The 20,773-nt window shown below is 49.0% G+C and overlaps 1 protein-coding gene across 1 annotated transcript in view; it reads right to left on the bottom strand.

Annotated features, from left to right (window-relative positions):
• The window catches only part of LOC134970182 (NAD(P)H dehydrogenase [quinone] 1-like), a 74,863-nt gene extending 54,893 nt beyond the window's left edge, over positions 1 to 19,970 (bottom strand). The window contains exon 1 of the mRNA XM_063946201.1: positions 19,906 to 19,970. The gene's annotated coding sequence lies outside the window, so the exon portion shown is untranslated. The remainder of the gene's footprint in view (positions 1 to 19,905) is intronic.
• Between the last annotated feature and the right edge of the window lie 803 nt (positions 19,971 to 20,773).

Raw genomic sequence — 20,773 nt, forward strand, 5'->3', positions numbered from 1 at the left:
TGGTGTCACTGGACATCATGGATGCTTACCTACATGTCCCCATTTACCCACCTCACCAGGAGTACCTCAAGGTTGTGGTACAGAACTGCCATTACCAATTCCAGACGTTGCCGTTTGGTCTGTCCACGGCACCGAGGGTGTGTTCCAAGGTAATGGCCAAGATGATGATACTCCTTCGAAAGTAGGGAGTTATAATTATCCCGTACTTGGACGATCTCCTTATAAAGGCGAGGTCCAAGGAGCAGTCGTTGATCGGAGTAGCACTATCTCAGGAAGTGCTACAACAGCACGGCTGGATTCTGAATATCCCAAAGTCGCAGCTGGTTCCTACGACGCGTCTGCTGATATTGGGCATGTTTCTGGACACAGAACAGTAGAAGGTGTTTCTCCCGGAGGAGAAGGCCAAGGAGTTGTCATCTCTGGTCAGAGACCTCCTGCAACCAAAACAGGTGTCGGTGCATCATTGCACGCGAATCCTGGAAAAGATGGTAGCTTCTTTCGAAGCAATTCCCTTCGGCAGGTTCCTTGCAAGGAACTTTCAGTGGGACCTGTTAGACAAGTGAGGATCGCATCTTCAGATGCATCGGCTGATCACCCTGTCCCCGAGGGCCAGGGTGTCTCTGCTGTGGTGGCTGCAGAGTGCTCATCTTCTCGAGGGCCGCAGATTCGGCATTCATGACTGGGTCCTGGTGACCACGGATGCAAGCCTCCGAGGTTGGGGAGCAGTCACTCAGGGAAGAAACTTCCAAGGACAATGGTCGAGTCAGGAGACTTCCCTACACATAAATATTCTGGACCTAAGGGCCATTTACAATGCCCTAAGGCAAGCAGAACCCCTGCTTCAAAACCAGCCGGTGCTGATTCAGTCAGACAACATCACGGCTGTCGCCCATGTGAACCGACAAGGCGGCACAAGAAGCAGGATGGCGTTGGCAGAAGCCACAAGGATTCTCCGATGGGCGGAGTATCACGTGCTAACACTGTCAGCAGTGTTCATTCCGGGTGTGGAAAACTAGGAAGCAGACTTCCTCAGCAGGCACGACCTCCACCCGGGAGAGTGGGGACTTCATCCAGAAGTCTTCACGCAGATTGTGAACCGTTGGGAACAGCCACAGGTGGACATGATGGCGTCCCGCCTCAACAAAAGCTAAAAAAAAAAAAAAAAAAAAAGTATTGCGCCAGGTCAAGAGACCCTCAGGCGATAGCTGTGGACGCACTAGTGACACCGTGGGTGTACCAGTCGGTTTATGTGTTCCTTCCTCTTCCTCTCATACCCAAGGTACTGAGGATAGTGAGTCAGAGGGGAGTAAGAACTATACTCGTAGTTCCGGATTGGCCAAGAAGAACTTGGTACCCGGAACTACAAGAAATGATCTCGGAGGACCCATGGCCTCTGTCTCTCAGACAGGACCTGTTACTGCAGGGGCCCTGTCTGTTCCAAGACTTACCGCGGCTGCGTTTGAAGGCTTGGCGGTTGAACGCCGGATCCTAACGGAAAAGGGCGTTCCAGATGAAGTGATTCCTACGCTGTTAAAGGCTAGGAAAGACGCTGCCTGAAGTTCAGACGTTGTTAAGGGAGTGCTACATATTCAGCCCCCTTTTTGTGCCTCCAGTGGCACCTTGGGATCTCAACGTGGTGTTGGATTTCCTAGAATCACATTGTTTTGAGCCACTTCAGAACGTGGAGTTGAAGTATCTCACGTGGAAAGTGGTCATATATATATTTGGCCTTGGCTTCGGCTAGGCGTGTGTCAGAATTGGCGGCTTTGTCGTGTGAAAGCCCTTATCTGATCTTCCATAGGGACAGGGCAGAATTGAGGACTCGTCCCCAATTTCTCCCTAAGGTGGTATCAGCGTTTCATTTGAACCAACCTATTGTGGTGCCTGCGGCTACTCGGGACTTGGAGGCTTCCAAGTTGCTGGATGTAGTCCGGGCCCTGAAAATCTATGTTTCCAGGACGGCTAGAGTCAGAAAATACTGACTCGCTGTTTCTCCTGCATGCACCCAACAAGCTGGGTGCTCCTGCTTCTAAGCAGACTATTGCTCGCTGGATCTGTAGCACGATTCACCTTGCACATTCTGCGGCTGGACTGCCGCATCCTAAATCAGTAAAAGCCCATTCCACGAGGAAGGGGGCTCTTTCTTGGGCGGCTGCCCAAGGGGTCTAGGCATTACAACTTTGCCGAGCTGCTACCTGGTCGGGGTCAAACGCGTTTGCAAAATTCTACAAGTTTGATACCCTGGCTGAGGAGGACCTTGAGTTTGCTCATTCGGTGCTGCAGAGTCATCCGCACTCTCCCGCCCGTTTGGGAGCCTTGGTATAATCCCCATGGTCCTTACGGAGTACCCAGCATCCACTAGGACGTCAGAGAAAATAAGAATTTACTCACCGGTAATTCTATTTCTCGTAGTCCGTAGTGGATGCTGGGAGCCCGTCCCAAGTGCGGATTGTCTGCAATACTTGTATATAGTTATTGCTTAACTAAAGGGTTATTGTTATGAGCCATCTGTTCAGTGAGGCTCAGTTGTTATTCATACTGTTAACTGGGTATAGTTATCACGAGTTGTACGGTGTCATTGGTGTGGCTGGTATGAGTCTTACCCTGGATTCCAAATCCTTTCCTTGTAGTGTCAGCTCTTCCGGGCACAGTTTCCCTAACTGAGGTCTGGAGGAGGGGCATAGAGGGAGGAGCCAGTGAACACCAGATAGTACCTAATCTTTCTTTTAGAGTGCCCAGTCTCCTGCGGAGCCCGTCTATTCCCCATGGTCCTTACGGAGTACCCAGCATGCACTACGGACTACGAGAAATAGAATTACTGGTGAGTAAATTCTTATTTTTTCACCATTTTTTCACCTTTTTCATACTTAACGATCCACGTGGACTACAATTGGGAACGATAACCTGTGCCGAGTACGAGTCACCTTGTCCGAAGCATGGCGAGCGAAGCGAGCCATGCGAGGAGACACGGTGCACTAATTGGGGTTCCCCGTCACTTTACGAAGAAAACAACACCAAAAACAGTAAAAAAACCTCATGTCGACTTTTTTTCATGTCGACCTTCAGTGTTCGAACCAATGTATGTCGACCTAATCCATGTCGATCTAATGAACCACACCCTGCAGCGAGATCTGGACAGATCGCTTAGAAAATAGGCAAAAATGTCCCCGTGTGTACTGTGTGGGCTGCGGCGTGACCTGTTCTTGCGGATTGCTTGTGCAGCTTTGACATAGGCCAGGGCAGACTATGGGTAATGTGACGGATCAATAGGCCACTATAACTGGACTTTTGTAATAAAGCAATAAGATTACAAATTCAGTGGGACACAGCACAACTAACCCAAGCATTTATCAACTATACATGAATTTTGAGTGCCTACTTCATCTTTGGAGTTACATTAGGTATGATTACGGAGAGTTTATTACTGTCAGGACAAAGTCCCCCAAAAAATCAACAACTGGAATAAAGTTATGTTAATGGTTACAGGGGAACCTACAACATATCAGGGATTCTGCGGTATTGATGCCGTGCGCTGCGCATGTAGCTAAACAACGTACAGTAAATCATTAACATCCAGCAATTCAGCCGGAGAGCGGAGGATGGTATCCGAGCTATGACATGAGACACCATTCATTCAGTGACCAGTAATCCCTCCTGAGGTAAAATCACCACGGGTGATTTCAGTGGGTTTACAACCTAGCACCAGTTTACAAAAATGCCTTAAAGGTTATTAAAAGTCTGGTGTTATAGGTCACAACTGATAACATTCACTTCTGGTCGTCAGCAGAATACATAGCACAATACAACTAAAAACAAACATAAAATATTATTCATGCAAGTACAAAGACAGCGTATAGTCAGAACATACTTCCAAATGGGATACTCTGCAATTATTACTAATATTCAGAACAATAAGGGTAACATTTGACCTGGTTGTGTTTCCTTACTATAAACTTGCCATATACTGAATGCTCAACCTGACCACTGGCTAGTCAGACCTCTGGTAGATTTGTTCATAACAGCTGGATGCTGGGGGGCATGTAGGAGATGTAGGAAAACACACTATTTTCCTACATCTCTGATGGTACGAGACTCGCTGTGCCCTGGCCGCTGCAGCCTGATTGACAGGCTGCTCCTATTTGGAGGCAGGGCAAGGAAACGGGGGCATGTCAACCCTGTTTTGTAGGAGTGCAGAGCCCCGGGTCGGTATCTTCCGACGCAGATTCCCTGATAATCAGACATACTGAGTAACCTGAGGTTTACTCAGATGTCCGATGTTCTCACACATGGGGCAGATGTACTAAGCCTGGAGAAGTGATGAAGCAGTGATAAAACAGTGATAAGTGCAAGGTGATAATGCACCAGCCAATCAGCTCCTAACTCCATAATGATTGGCTGGTGCATTATCACCTTCCACTTATCCCTGCTTTATCACTTCTCCAGGCTTAATACATCTGCCCCATGATCCGATGCTGCATCTTTAGACCCAGCAGCTGATCTGAGAAGCCGCCAGGAGACACGTCCTGCAGTATTAGCGTATCATCGCACAGCCGCTGCGTACATAGACACAGCATCTGTCTGATCTGTATCAGGCCAATAATGCGGTCATACAATGACCACATCCGCAGCTAGATGTCATCAGACACATTTACTGTATGTTCCCAAATAACATCTCTTAGCTCTTAATTGTAATCAGTGATGTGTTTGGGCCTATATGGTTTGAAGTCAGTCTTGTCCAAAGTAGCCTAATTGGCTGTCAAATTTGCAACACACAAGCATTGTCAAACTTGTCCGCTCGTATACCAGAAGAATTTCCTTGTACTTATTATTGTATAAGGTCCCACTCCACTACCTAGGGGTCACAGCCCACACTGTGCTGCCAGCGCACAATACATCTATAGGCAGTATCTTAATATTTGGAAGGTTGAAACAGTGAAGTATTGGGTCTGGATGTTGTGATACGCTCTAAAAGTAAGTGAGCACCCAAGCTAACTCTCGCTGTTTAGTAGTGATGAAGATTAATGTGGGTGCAGGGACCGGGTGTGGGCTATTAACCTAATAGTGAGGGCTATTCATTTACTAGAACAAAGATATTATTTTATTGATGGAGTGATGCCAGGGGCAGTTTATTTTATTGTTTGGAGGCTGGTAATTAAATGGAGTGCTGAGTTCCGGGAGAAGGTGCTATTTATCATTTGCAATTCCTATAGTTTGTAAGCTTGCGAGCAGGGCCTTCCTACCTCTGTGTCCGTTTGTTTTTACCCAGTTTTGTTCTATTACTGTGGTTCTAATTGTAAAGCGTAACGGAATATGCTGCGCTGTATAAGAAACTGTTAATAAATAAATGATAATAAGATTTTACACTTACCGGTAAATCTATTTCTCGTAGTCCGTAGAGCAGGGGCGGCCAGACTTTTGGAGTCGGTGATCTACTGTGAAAGCTAAAAAGCTTTTGTGTTCTACCTAGGAAGAATAATAGCGAGCGCCGTAGGCGCGTGTGCAAAAAAAGGGGCGTGTTATAACAAAAGTGGGCGTGTTATAACAAAAAGTGGGCGTGGTATAACAAAAAAAAAAGGGACGTAGCCTTGCTGCGCAGAGTGTAATGACTGCCTCACACGAAATAACACATTGGCCCCCACAGGTAAAAACCTCAAACACATATGCCCCCACAGTGCCAGATACACATGCCCCCACAGTGCCATGTGCCCACAGTGCCAGATATGCCACCACAGTGCCAGATACAGATATGCCCCCACAGTGCCATGTGCCCACAGTGCCAGATACACATGCCCCCACAGTGCCATATATGCCCCCACAGTGCCAGATAGATATGCCCCCACAGTGCCATGTGCCCACAGTGCCAGATATGCCCCCACAGTGCCAGATACACATGCCCCCACAGTGCCATGTGCCCACAGTGCCAGATATGCCCCCACAGTGCCAGATACAGATATGCCCCCACAGTGCCATGTGCCCACAGTGCCAGATATGCCCCCACAGTGCCAGATTACAGATATGCCCCCACAGTGCCAGATATGCCCCCACAGTGCCAGATATGCCCCCACAGTGCCATGTGCCCGCAGAGCCAGAAATGCCCCCAGTGCCACATATGACCCCACAGTGCCAGATATGCCCCCACAGTGCCAGATTACAGATATGCCCCCACAGCGCCAGATTACAGATATGCCCCCACAGTGCCATGTGCCCGCAGAGCCAGATATGCCCCCAGTGCCACATATGACCCCACAGTGCCAGATATGCCCCCACAGTGCCATGTGCCCAGTGCCAGATATGCCCTCACAGTGCCATGTGCCCAGTGCCAGATATGCCCCCACAGTGCCAGATACAGATATGCCCTCACAGCGCCAGATTACAGATATGCCCCCACAGTGCCAGATATGCCCCCACAGTGCCATGTGCCCGCAGAGCCAGATATGCCCCCAGTGCCACATATGACCCCACAGTGCCAGATATGCCCCCACTGAGCTATGTGCCCACAATGCCAGTTATGCCCCCATAGAAGAGTTCACCGTTGGTGTGTGGAGAGCGCAGCGCGCGCTTCTCCTGTCTGCCGCTCTGCCTCCTCAGTCTGATCTCCGGCGGTGACGGCAGCGTTTATGGCTCAAATCAGGTGTTGGTCCGCGAGCTCTCATTGGCTAACGAACCGGCACCTGATTTGAGCTATACACTCGGCCGTCACTGCCGCAGACCAGACTGAGGAGGCAGAGCGGCAGGCAGGAGAGGCGCGGCTTCGGGTGGCTGAGCGGCGGATCGCGATCGACTGGTCGCATGTCCGCGATCGACTGTTTGGCCACCCCTGCCGTAGAGGATGCTGGGACTCAGTAAGGACCATGGGGAATAGACGGGCTCCGCAGGAGGCATGGGCACTTTAAGAAAGACTTTGGACTCTGGGTGTGCACTGGTACCTCCCTCTATGCCCCTCCTCCAGACCCCAGTTAGAGAAACTGTGCCCAGAGGAGATGGACAGTACGAGGAAAGGATTTTTGGGAATCCCAGGGCAAGATTCATACCAGCCACACCAATCACACCGTATAACTTGTGATAACTACCCAGTTAATAGTATGAACAAACAACATAGTCTCGGTCTAAACCGATGAAACTAGAACATAACCCTTATGTAAGCAAAAACTATATACAAGTCTTGCAGAAGAAGTCCGCATTTGGGACGGGTGCCCAGCATCCTCTACGGCAGGGCTGGCCAAACCGGTCTTTGAGATCTACCAACAGTTCATGTTTTCAAGGCCTTCTGAAGACCTGTAGAATTGTCAGTTAGGAATGAATGCAGCACATCTTAATTAGTAATGCCTACACCTGTGCACCAGCTAGGAGGTCTGGAAAATGTGACCTGTTGGTAGATCTCGAGGACTGGTTTGGCCAGCCCTGCTCTACGGACTACGAGAAATAGATTTACCGGTAAGTTTAAAATCTTATTTTCTCTAACGTCCTAGAGGATGCTGGGACTCCGTAAGGACCATGGGGATTATACCAAAGCTCCCAAACGGGCGGGAGAGTGCGGATGACTCTGCAGCACCGATTGAACAAACAGGAGGTCCTCCTCAGCCAGGGTATCAAATTTATAGAACTTTGCAAAGGTGTTTGACCCAGACCAAGTAGCTGCTCGGCACAACTGTAATGCCGATACCACTCGGGCAGCCGCCCAAGACGAGCCCACCTTCCTAGTGGAATGGGCCTTAACCGATTTAGGCAATGGCAATCCTGCCATAGAATGCACCTGCTGAATCGTGTTACAGATCCAGCGAGCAATAGTCTGCTTTGAAGCAGGCGCGCCAACTTTGTTGGCTGCATACAGAACAAACAGCGCTTCAGTTTTCCTAACCCTCGCTGTTCTGGCCACATAAATCTTCAAAGCCCTAACCACATCAAGGGACTCGGAATCCTCCAAGTCCCGTGTAGCCACAGGCACGACAATAGGTTGATTCATATGAAAAGAAGAGACCACTTTAGGCATAAATTGAGGACGAGTCCTCAATTCTGCCCTATCCACGTGGAAAACCAGATAGGGGCTTTTATGTGACAAAGCCGCTAATTCCGAAACACGCCTCGCAGAAGCCAAGGCCAACAACATGACCACTTTCCAAATGAGATATTTCAACTCCACTGTTGTGAGTGGTTCAAACCAAGGTGACTTGAGGAAACTTAATACCACATTAAGATCCCACGGCGCCACCGGAGGTACAAAAGGAGGCTGAATATGCAGCACCCCCTTCACGAATGTCTGTACTTCAGGAAGAGAAGCCAATTCCTTTTGAAAGAAAATGGATAAGGCCGAAATTTGGACCTTTATGGACCCTAATTTTAGGCCCAAAGTCACTCCTGTTTGCAGGAAGTGAAGCAGACAACCCAAATGGAACTCCTCCGTAGGAGCAGTCCTGGCCTCACACCAAGAAACATATTTTCGCCATATACAGTGATAATGTTTCAATGTCACATCCTTCCTAGCCTTGATCAGGGTAGGAATGACCTCCTCCGGAATACCTTTTTTCGCTAGGATCCGGCGTTCAACCGCCATGCCGTCAAACGCAGTAAGTCTTGGAACAGACAGGGCCCCTGCTGCAGCAGGTCCTGTCTTAGAGGAAGAGGCCACGGATCTTCTGTGAGCAACTCTTGCAGATCCGGATACCAAGTCCTTCGTGGCCAATCTGGAACAATGAGGATTGTTCTTACTCTTCTTAGTCTTATTATTCTCAACACCTTGGGTATGAGAAGTAGAGGAGGGAACACATAGACCGATCTGAACACCCAAGGTGTCACTAGAGCGTCCACCGCTACAGCCTGAGGGTCCCTTGACCTGGCGCAATACCGCTTTAGCTTTTTGTTGAGACAGGACGCCATCATGTCTATCTGAGGCAGTCCCCACCGACCTACGATCTGTGCGAAGACTTCTTGATGAAGTCCCCACTCTCCCGGATGCAGGTCGTGCCTGCTGAGGAAGTCGGCTTCCCAGTTGTCCACCCCCGGGGTGAATACAGCTGATAGGGCGCTTACATGGCCTTCCGCCCAGCGAAGAATCCTGGTCGCTTCTGCCATGGCCGCTCTGCTCCTTGTGCCACCTTGGCGGTTTACATGAGCCACTGCTGTGACATTGTCTGACTGAATCAGAACCGGTTTGTCCCGAAGCAATGCCTCCGCCTGGCGTAGGGCGTTGTATATGGCCCTCAACTCCAGGACGTTGATGTGGAGACAAGTCTCTAGATTCGACCAGAGACCTAGGAAATTTCTTCCCAGTGTGACTGCTCCCCAACCTCGGAGGCTTGCGTCCGTGGTCACCAGGATCCAGTCCTGAATTACGAACCTGCGGCCTTCTAGGAGGTGAGCACTGTGTAGCCACCACAGGAGAGATACCCTGGCTCTGGGAGACAGGGTGATCCTCTGATGCATTTGTAAATGGGACCCGGCCCATTTGTCCAGTAGATCCCATTGAAAGGTCCTCGCATGGAACCTTCCGAAGGGGATGGCCTCGTACGATGCCACCATCTTCCCCAGGACACGCGTGCAGTGATGCACTGAAACCTTTTTTAGCTTTAATAGGTTCCTGACCAGGGCTATGAGCTCCTGAGCCTTTTCCATCGGAAGAAAACCTTTTTCTGGTCTGTGTCTAGAATCAGACCCAGAAAGGTCAGGCGCGTTGTAGGGACTAGCTGGGACTTCGGTATATTGAGAATCCAGCCGTGCCCCTGCAACATCCTCACCGACAGCGACACGCTGTCCAGCAACTTCTCCCGAGATCTCGCCTTTATGAGGAGATCGTCCAAGTATGGGATAATTGTGGCACCCTGCTTGTGCAGGAGCACCATCATTTCCGCCATTACCTTGGTGAAAATTCTCGGGGCTGTGGAAAGCCCAAACGGCAACGTCTGAAATTGGAAATGACAGTCCTGTACTGCAAATCTCAGGAACGCCTGGTGAGGAGGGAAAATCGGAACATGAAGGTATGCATCCTTTATGTCCAGGGACACCATCCAATCCCCCCCCTCCAGGCTGGCGATGACCGCTCTGAGCGATTCCATCTTGAACTTGAACTTTTTCAAGTACAAGTTCAGGGATTTTAGATTCAAAATGGGCCTGACCGAACCGTCCGGTTTCGGGGCCACAAACAATACCCCTTTCCTTGCTGGAGAAGAGGAACTTTGACTATCACCTGTTGAAGATACAATTTTTGAATTGCAGTCAACACTAACTCCCTCTCTGACGGGGAAGCTGGCAGAGCCGATTTGAAACACCGGCGAGGAGGCACGTCTTCGAATTCCAGCCTGTATCCCTGAGAAACAATCTCTATAGCCCAGGGATCCACCTGTGAGTGAACCCAGACCTGGCTGAAAAATCGAAGACGTGCCCCCACTTGAGCTGACTCCCCCCGGGAAGCCCCAGCGTCATGCGGTGGACTTTGCAGATGTAGGGGAGGACTTCTGCTCCTGTGAACTAGCTGCATGCAGCTTTTTTCCCTTGCCTTTTCCTCTGGCAAGGAAGGACGATCCCCGTACCTTCTTGCTTTTATTGGAACGTAAGGACTGCATTTGATAATGAGGTGCCTTTTTAGTATGCTGCGGGGGGACATAAGGTAAGAAATTCGATTTACCGGCCGTAGCAGTAGAGACAAGGTCCGAGAGGCCTTCTCCAAACAACTCCTCCCCCTTGTAAGGCAACGGCTCCATATGCCGCTTTGAGTCGGCATCCCCCGTCCACTGTCGGGTCCACAGGAGTCGCCTAGCATAAATAGACATAGCATTTATTCTGGAGCTTAGTAAACAAATGTCTCTTTGAGCATCCCTCATATATAAAGCAGCATCTTTGATATGCTCTAGGGTCACTAGAATGGTATCCTTATCTAGGGTGTCAAGTTCCGTAGATAAGGAATCTGTCCATGCTGCGACAGCACTACACACCCAGGCCGATGCCATAGCCGGTCTAACGATAGTACCGGAATGTGTGTAAATGTGCTTCATGGTAACCTCCTGCTTACGATCAGCAGGATCCTTGAGGGAAGCTGTATCCTGAGAAGGCAGTGCCACTTTCTTGGATAAGCGTGTCAGCGCCTTGTCTACCTTCGGCGAAGATTCCCATCGTATCCTGTCCTTTTGTGGAAAGGGATACGCCATAAGAATCCTTTTGGGAACTTGTAGTCTCCTATCTGGAGATTCCCAAGCCTTTTCGTACAAGTCGCTTAGTTCAAATGAGGACGGAAAAGTGACCTCAGGCTTTTTCCCTTTATACATGTGTACCCTCGTGTCAGGGACAGGGGGTTCCTCAGTGATATGCAAAACCCCTTTAATGGCAATAATCATGTAACGAATACCTTTCGCCACCTTTGGCTGTAATTTTGCATCCTCATAGTCGACTCTAGAGTCAGTATCTGTGTCGTTATCTGTCTCAGTGATCTGTGATATGGTGCGTTTTTGAGACCCTGAAGGTCCTGGTGCCACAGGGACAGGCATGGTCTGACTACCTGACTAATCTCTAGCTTCAGCCTTGTCTAATCGTTTATGCAATAAATTTACATTTGCATTCAAGACATTCCACATATCCACCCAGTCCGGTGTCGCCGTTGCCGACCTGACCATCATGCACTCCCCCTCCTCCTTAGGTGAGCCTTCCTCGTCAAACATGTCAAAACACACGTACCGACACACTTCACACACACAGGGAATCTCTTTTCTGAAGACAGGTTCCCCCTGAGGCCCCTTGGAGAGACAGAGAGAGTATGCCAGCACACACCCCAGCGCTATATAACCCTGGAGAAAAACACAGATTGTTTACCCAGTAGCGCTGCTTAATGTATAAACGCCAATAATGTGCCCCCCCTCTACTTTAAATACCCCTTTCACCGTGTGTCAAGCAGGGGAGAGTCCGGGGAGCTTCCTCTCAGCGGTGATGTGGAGAGAAAATGGCGCTGGTGAGTGCTGAGGGAGCTTCTGTCCCGCTCAAACTTACTAAAAAATGGCGGGGGCTCTTTTATATACATGTACAGTGCCCACCTGTACATGTATATAGACTTTTGCCATAGGAGAGGTGTTTTATTGCTGCCCAGGGCGCCCCCCCCCCCTGCACCCGTATAGTGACCGGAGTGTGTGAGGTGTATGGGAGCAATGACGCACAGCTGCGGTGCTGTGCTTTATCTCAGTGAAGCACCGAAAGCTTCTGCCGCCTGAGACGTCTTCTGTCTTTGTTTCTTCTGGCTCTGTGAGGAGAATGGCGGCGCGGCTCTGGGAGTGAACGCCCAGGACGAACCTGTGTTCACCCCCTCTGGAGCTAATGGTGTACAGTAGCCGAGGAAGCAGAGCCTATCATTTAAGTAGGTCTGCTCCTCTCTCCACAGCCCCTCGATGCAGGGAGCCTGTTGCCAGCAGTGCTCCCTGAAAAAGAGAAAAAATCCTAACAAAAATGCTTTCTAAGCAGGAAACTCAGGAGAGCTCCCTGCAGTGCACCCATTCTCCTCTGGGCACAGTCTAAAACTGGGGTCTGGAGGAGGGGCATAGAGGGAGCAGCCAGTGCACACCCAGAGTCCAAAGTCTTTCTTAAAGTGCCCATGCCTCCTGCGGAGCCGTCTATTCCCCATGGTCCTTACGGAGTCCCAGCATCCTCTAGGACGTTAGAGAAAATAAATTACTAATCGATGTTGGGCTGGGATTTATTAAATGTGAATACAGCAACAACAGCTAATGAAAGCTACAAGAAAAGGTAGGAGAGAGCGGCTCTGCCAACTCTCCTGATTCTGGTGGGCAATCCCCGATATTGGGTGACTGTCCTGTTCAGCCAGGACATTTAATCGAACTCGGCCATGCATCTGTAGGCAGCACAACTGAAAGAGTCTGCGATACAAAAAGAGGAACAGACTCTCAGTGTAGTGGGAGTGATGGCAGGACAATGGGGGTAATTCAGATTAGATCACAGCAGCTAATTTGTTAGCAGATGGGCAAAACCATGTGCAATGCAGGGGCGGGACGACGACGCAGAAAACAGGATTTTAATACCTACTGGTAAATCCTTTTCTCCTAGTCCGTAGAGGATGCTGGGGTCCACTTCAGTACCATGGAGTACAGATGGTTCTGCAGGAGCCATGGGCACTTCAAGACTTTTCAAGGGTGTGAACTGCCTCCTCCCTCTATGCCCCTCCTCCAGACCTCAGTATAGGAACTGTGCCCAGGGAGACGGACATTTCGAGGAAAGGATTAACTTTTAAATTAATGGTGAGATTCATATCAGCTCACACCTCAACCATGCCACACAGCATGGCATTCAACACAACAACTGCCAACGGCCATGAACAATTTTTGCAGCAACATGTTGAAAATAACCGTAAGACAACACTTGTGTAACTACAAAACTAATAACTGCAGGAAAAGTATGCACTGGGTCGGGCGCCCAGCATCCTCTACGGACTAGGAGAAAAGGATTTACCGGTAGGAATTAAAATCCTGTTTTTTCATATGTCCTAGAGGATGCTGGGGTCCACTTTAGTACCATGGGGTTATACCAAAGCTCCAGTACGGCGGGAGAGTGCGGATGACCCTGCAGCACCGATTGACCAAACTTGAGGTCCTCATCGGCCAAGGTGTCAAACTTGTAGAACTTTGCAAACGTGTTTGCTCCTGACCAAGTAGCTGCTCGACAAAGTTGTAATGCCGAGACCCCCCCGGGCAGCCGCCCAGGATGAGCCCACCTTTCTAGTAGAATGGGCATTTACCGACTTCGGTATCGGCAATCCTGCCGTGGATTGAGCGTGCTGAATCGTCCCTCTGATCCAGCACACAATTGTCTGCTTAGAAGCAAGACACCCAATCTTGTTGGGAGCATACAGGATAAACAGAGCCTCAGTTTTTCGCATCCTAGCTGTTGTTGCGACATAAATTTTCAAAGCTCTTACCACATCAAGAGACTTTGACGCAGAGAAGGTATCAGTAGCCACTGGCACCACAATAGGCTGGTTTATATGGAAAGACGAAACCACCTTCGGAAGAAATTGTTGGCGAGTTCTCAACTCTGCCCTATCTTCATGGAAGATCAGGTAAGGGCTCTTGTAAGACAAGGCCCCCAACTCAGACACCCGCCTTGCGGATGCCAAGGCCAAGAGCATCACCACTTTCCAAGTGAGAAACTGCAATTCTATCTCCTGCAGCGGTTCAAAGCAATCTGATTGAAGGAACTGCAACACCACACTAAGGTCCCATGGTGCCACCGGAGGCACAAATGGAGGTTATATGTGCAGCACCCCTTTCACGAACGTCTGAACTTCTGGAAAGGAGGCCAATTGTTTTTTAAAGAAAACTGACAAGGCCGAAATCTGAACCTTTATTGAACCCAATCTTAGGCCCACATCCACACCTGCCTGCAGAAAATGGAGAAAACATCCCAACTGAAACTCTTCCGTAGGAGCCTTCTTGGATTCACACCAAGACACATTTTCTCCAAATACAGTGGTAATGTTTAGACATTACTCCTTTCCAGGACTGAACAAGAGTGGGAATGACTTCCTTGGGAATCCCCTTTCGGGCTAGGATCCGGCACTCAACAGCCATGCCGTCAAACGTAGCTGCGGTAAGTCTTGATACACGCACGGCCCCTGCTGCAGCAGGTCCTCACGAGGAGGAAGAGGCAGAGGATCTTCCATGAGCAACTCCTGAAGATCTGGATACCAAGCCCTCCTTGGCCAGTCTGGAGCAATGAGGATTGCTCGAACCCTTGTTCTTCTTAATATTTTGAGAACTTTTGGTATTAGTGGAAGAGGAGGGAAGACATATACCGACCAAAACACCCACTGGGTCACCAGTGCATCCACTGCTACTGCTTGAGGGTCTCTCGACCTGGAACAATATCTATGAAGCTTCTTGTTGAGACGAGATGCCATCATGTCTACTTGAGGAACTCCCCAAAGACTTGTCACCTCTGCGAAGACTTCTTGGTGGAGGACCCACTCTCCTGGATGGAGATCGTGTCTGCCGAGGTCTGCTTCCCAGTTGTCCACTAACAGAATGAAAATTGCTGACAGAGCTCTTGCATGTCTTTCTGCCCAGAGGAGGATCTTTGTCACCTCTGCCATTGCCGCTCTGCTTTTCGTTCCGCCCTAACTGTTTATGTACGCGACTGCTGTTACATTGTCCGACTGGATCTGCACTGGCTGATCCTAAAGAAGATGCACCGCTTGTAGAAAGAAGGCCGTTGTAAATGGCTCTCAATTGCAGAACGTTTATGTGAAGACAGGATTCCTGTCTTGACCATTTTCCTTGGAAACTTTTTCCCTGTGTGACTGCTCCCCAGCCTCAGAGACTTGCATCCGTGGTTACTAGGACCCAGTCCCGAATCCCGAACCTGCGTCTCTCCAATAGGTGAGAACTGTGCAGCCACCACAGGAGCGAAATCCTTGCTTTGGATGACAGGATTATCTTCTGGTGCATGTGTAGGTGGGATCCAGACCACTTGTCCAACAGATCCCACTGGAATACTCTGGCATAGAATCTGCCAAACTGTATGGCCTCGTAGGCCGCTACCATCTTTCCCAACAACCGAATGCATTGATGTATCGACACTCTCATCGGTTTCAAAACTTGTTTGACCATTTTCTGGATCTCCAGAGCTTTTTCTACTGGAAGAAATACCCTCTGAACTTCCGTGTCCAGTATCATCCCCAGAAAAGACAATCTTGTCGTTGGTTCCAACTGCGACTTTGGAAAATTCAAAATCCAACCGTGTTGTTGGAGCACTGACAGGGAGAGTGCAATGTTCTGCACCAACCGTTCCTTGGATCTCGCTTTTATCACATCGTCCAGGTAAGGAATTATATGGACTCCTTGTTGTCGGAGGACCATCATCTCTGCCATCACCTTGGTGAACACCCTCGGTGCCGTGGAGAGTCTGAACGGCAACGTCTGGAACTGGTAATGGCAATCCTGTATTGCGAACCTCAGATAAGCCTGATGTGGAGGATAAATGGGAACATGTAAGTAGGCATCCTTTATGTCTACCGACACCATGACATCTCCTTCCTCCAGACTGGAAATCACTGCCCTCAGAGATTCCATCTTGAACTTGAACCTTTTCAGGTAGAGATTCAGAGACTTCAGGTTTAGAATTGGTCTGACCGAGCCGTCCGGCTTCGGAACTACGAAGAGGCTTGAATAAAAATCTCCTCCCTGCTGTGACATGGGTACCAGGACAATGACTTGATCCTGACATAATTTCTGAATTGCAGCCATTACTACTTCTCTGTCTGGAAGAGAAGCTGGTAGGGTCGATTTGAAAAATCGGCATGGGGGGACATCTTGAAACTCCAGCTTGTATCCATGGGACACTATTTGCAAATCCCATGGGTCCAGGCCAGACTGAGCCAAGATCTGACTGAAGTTTCAGACATGCTCCCACCCGAGCGGACTCCCGCAAGGGAGCCCCAGCGTCATGCTGCAGATTTGGCAGAAGCAGGGGTGGACTTCTGCTCCTGCGATCCTGGAGACGCTGCAGGCTTTTTTCCTCTTCCTCTCCCTTTACCTGCAAAGAAGGGGGAACCTTTGGCCTTTTTTGTATTTGTTGGGCCGAAAGGACTGCATCTGAGAGTGATGTGTCTTTTTCACCGGTGCAGGAGCATAAGGCAAGAATGTCGACTTACCTGCGGTAGCCGCAGAGACCAATGCATCCATCCAATCTCCAAACAAGGTCTCACCTCTATACGGGAGAGCCTCCATATTTCTCTTGGAATCTGCGTCAGCATTCCACTGGCGAATCCACAACGCCCTCCTAGACGAGACTGCCTTGGCAGCGGCTTTTGAACCCAAGAGCCCAATATTCTTCATGGCTTCTAGCATGTATGCAGCAGCGTCTTTGATATGACCTAACTTTAGGAGAATCTCTTCTTTATCTATCGTGTCAATTTCAGATGACTAGTTGTCTGACCATTTTTCGATAGCACTACTCACCCACGCGCAATCAATGGTAGGCCTGAGCAGTGTACCATTGGCCACATACATAGATTGCAACGTAGTCTCCAACTTGCGGTCTGCCAGCTCCTTTAGTGAAGCCGTCCCAGGTGCAGGGAGAACCACCTTTTTTGTTAACCGTGACAGAGCACTGTCTAAAACTGGGGGTGACTCCCACCTTTTCCTGTCCTCTGCCGGGAAAGGATAAGCAACCTGAATCCTTTTGGGAATCTGAAATTTCTTTTCAGGGTTTGCCCAAATTCCCTCAAAGAGAGTATTTAACTTGTGAGAAGGAGGGAAAGTTACATTAATTTTCTTTTCTTTATAAAAATAAGCCTTCTCCTGAGGTAAAGGAGGGGGCTCCGTAACTTTCAAGACCTCCTTTATAGCCACAATCATGTATTGAATGCTTTTTGCCAATTTAGAATCTATTCCCCTGGAATCACTAGTGTCGACACAGGAATCAGAGTCCGTGTCGGTGTCAGTTTGTACTATTTTTGCAAATGGTCTTTATGTGGGTCGCCTGCGAATGAAAAAGCAGAACCACTAAAAATCACATCTTCAACTGATTTTCTCCAGTTTTCTGCAAGAGACTCAGACTTATCTAATCTCTTAGTGATATGATTCACACTATCACGTAATTCTTTCACCCATTCAGCCTCGTGGCGTGCCGGCAGCGCCACCACATTACAACTCTGTGTCTCTAAAATGGCTCCCTCAGGGGAAGACCTCCCTGCCTCAATCATGTCACCCACGTGCACAACCACACCACAGACACTCCGGGACTTATAGGGGACAGACCCACAGTAAAATCTGTCAGAAGGACACAGATAGGATTTGCCAGTTCACAACCCAGCGCCAGTGATAAATATTCCGTGAAACACAATATGCCCACAGACCTGTAGCGCTTGTATAATGATAATTTCACACTATAGCACCAAATTACACTGTGCCCGTTTTACACCCTGATACTTGGGTCAGAAGTGGAGGAGGACCAGCGTTCTTCTCCGCAGCCTGGAATGAGAGAAAATGGCGCTGAGCAGTGTGCTGGCTGCTTGAGGAGGAAGCCCCGCCCCCGTAATGACGCGTTTCCCCTTAGATTTTTTCAATAGTAATATTTATACTGGCGGGGGTAGGATTGTGCCTCAGCATCTTATGTCCCTGTGTCTGCCAGTTCTTAGTAGGTTTCATGCTGCCCAGGCCCCCCCCCCCCAGCGCCCTCTACCCTGCTGTGCCTGTGTTACCGGGTAGCATGGCACGCAGCGTTCCCGCCCGCTGCGCGGTACCTTTCAGCAGTCACGATGAAGATCCTTCCTCTTAAACACTCACCTGTTTTCTGGCTCTGTAAGGGGGGTGACGGCGGGCTGTGGGAGTGAGCACACAGCTGCAGCTAGCGTTCAGTACCCTTCAGGAGCTAATGTCCTGTCAGCCAGAAGCAGAGCCATGGAACTATTCAGGAAATTGGTTCCTACTTCTGCCCCCTAAGTCCCACGAAGCAGGGAGCCTGTTGCCAGCAGTTCTCCCTGAAAATAAAAAACCTAATATAAAAGTCTTTCAGAGAAACTCAGTAGAGCTCCCCTGGAGTGCATCCAGTCAGCCTGGGCACATTTTGTAAACTGAGATCTGGAAGAGGGGCATAGAGGGAGGAGCCATTTCACACCCTTGAAAAGTCTTAAAGTGCCCATGGCTCCTGCGGAACCGTCTATACCCCATGGTACTGAAGTGGACCCCAGCATCCTCTAGGACGTATGAGAAAACGTGCAGAGAGACAGAGTTGGGTGGGTTATTTTGTTTCTGTGCAGGGTAAATACTGGCTGCTTTATTTTTACACTGCAATTTAGATTTCAGTTTGAACACACCACACCCAAATCTAACTCTCTCTGCACGTTATATCTGCCCCCCCTGCAGTGCAACATGGTTTTGACCAACTGCTAACAAATTCTCTGCTGCGATCAACTCTGAGTTAGGTCGTATGTGTCCCTAGTATGGGAACTAGGCTAGTTGTAACCTGGATGTAGTCTCTTCCTGTGACAGAGGATTCACTGCAAGGTCCTACCGGTAAATCACCATGATCACCTATAACTGCCATGACTGTCACATATTTTATTTAGTTCAACGCACGTCCCTGTGTCACAATCACTATTGTAAACGCCCTCAGAGCAGACTACAGCATTACAGATCAGAAGTACTGCATATTAGGACTGATTATGGAAATTTTATCTTCTAATCTCACTCTGCAAAATTAAATCGTTTCAGCACTGCTCCAACAAATGAGGTGCACCAGTACACATGCCTTATCCCCACCGATCTAACCTGGTGGAAATCTAGGCACTTGCAGAAATTTCCCATGCACGGTGCGTCTAAAGCTAGCAATTCACTGGTTTATGATCTGTATAGGACTTCCACTGAATGTCAGACAAAAAAAAAAAGGATTTAACAAATGACACACAAAGCGGCCAAAAAGCAGTATACTTTGCCCTTTGCAAATAAATTTCACAGTGATCACAGTGACTAGCCCTATTTTCCTATTACAGTAGGAGAATCCGAGTCTGGAGGAATCCAGGGAGCTTGCACAACTGCTGAGTCACTCTGACTGTTCCATAGAAAGACCTGTTGTTTAGCTGCTGGCAGGGGAACAGTTCCCCAAGGCTTGGTGTGTGCAGATACAGTATCCATGCCATGATGCCTGTAATCATTAACGCTGTTCTCATGCACTGTTTTCAATGTACAATGCCCCGCTACAATGGCTCTGGCTAACTCCGGAGTTTTCATTAAATAACTTCAATGCAAAACTACAACTGAACTGTTTGTTTTATTTAAGTAAAAAAAAAAAAAAAAAAGAAGAGGAAATGTTTTACATTTAGAATGTGTCTGTGTCCAGATCTGAAAACTGCAATCTCTCTATTCCGAGCCCCATGTTATTAAAAAAAAGCTCCACCACCAAAAATAAGAATTTACTCACCGGTAATTCTATTTCTCGTAGTCCGTAGTGGATGCTGGCGACTCCGTAAGGACCATGGGGAATAGCAGGCTCCGCAGGAGACTGGGCACTCTAAAGAAAGATTTAGTACTATCTGGTGTGCACTGGCTCCTCCCTCTATGCCCCTCCTCCAGACCTCAGTTAAGGAAACTGTGCCCGGAAGAGCTGACATTACAAGGAAAGGATTTTGGAATCCAGGGTAAGACTCATACCAGCCACACCAATCACACTGTACAACTTGTGATAAACTTACCCAGTTAACAGTATGAACAACAACCGAGCATCACTCAACCGATGCTACATAACCATAACCCTTTGTTAAGCAATAACTATATACACGTATTGCAGAAAGTCCGCACTTGGGACGGGCGCCCAGCATCCACTACGGACTACGAGAAATAGAATTACCGGTGAGTAAATTCTTATTTTCTCTAACGTCCTAGTGGATGCTGGGGACTCCGTAAGGACCATGGGGATTATACCAAAGCTCCCAAACGGGCGGGGGAGTGCGGATGACTCTGCAGCACCGAATGGGCAAACACCAGGTCCTCCTCAGCCAGGGTATCAAACTTGTAGAACTTTGCAAATGTGTTTGAACCCGACCAAGTAGCAGCTCGGCAAAGCTGTAATGCCGAGACCCCTCGGGCAGCCGCCCAAGAAGAGCCCACCTTCCTTGTGGAATGGACTTTTACTGATTTTGGATGCGGCAATCCAGCCGCAGAATGAGCCTGCTGAATCGTGTTACAGATCCAGCGAGCAATGGTTTGCTTTGAAGCAGGAGCACCCAGCTTGTTGGATGCATACAGGATAAACAGCGAGTCAGTTTTCCTGACTCCAGCCGTCCTGGCAA

Source organism: Pseudophryne corroboree, chromosome 11, assembly GCF_028390025.1.
Source record: "Pseudophryne corroboree isolate aPseCor3 chromosome 11, aPseCor3.hap2, whole genome shotgun sequence".
NCBI classification, from domain to species: Eukaryota; Metazoa; Chordata; class Amphibia; order Anura; family Myobatrachidae; genus Pseudophryne; species Pseudophryne corroboree.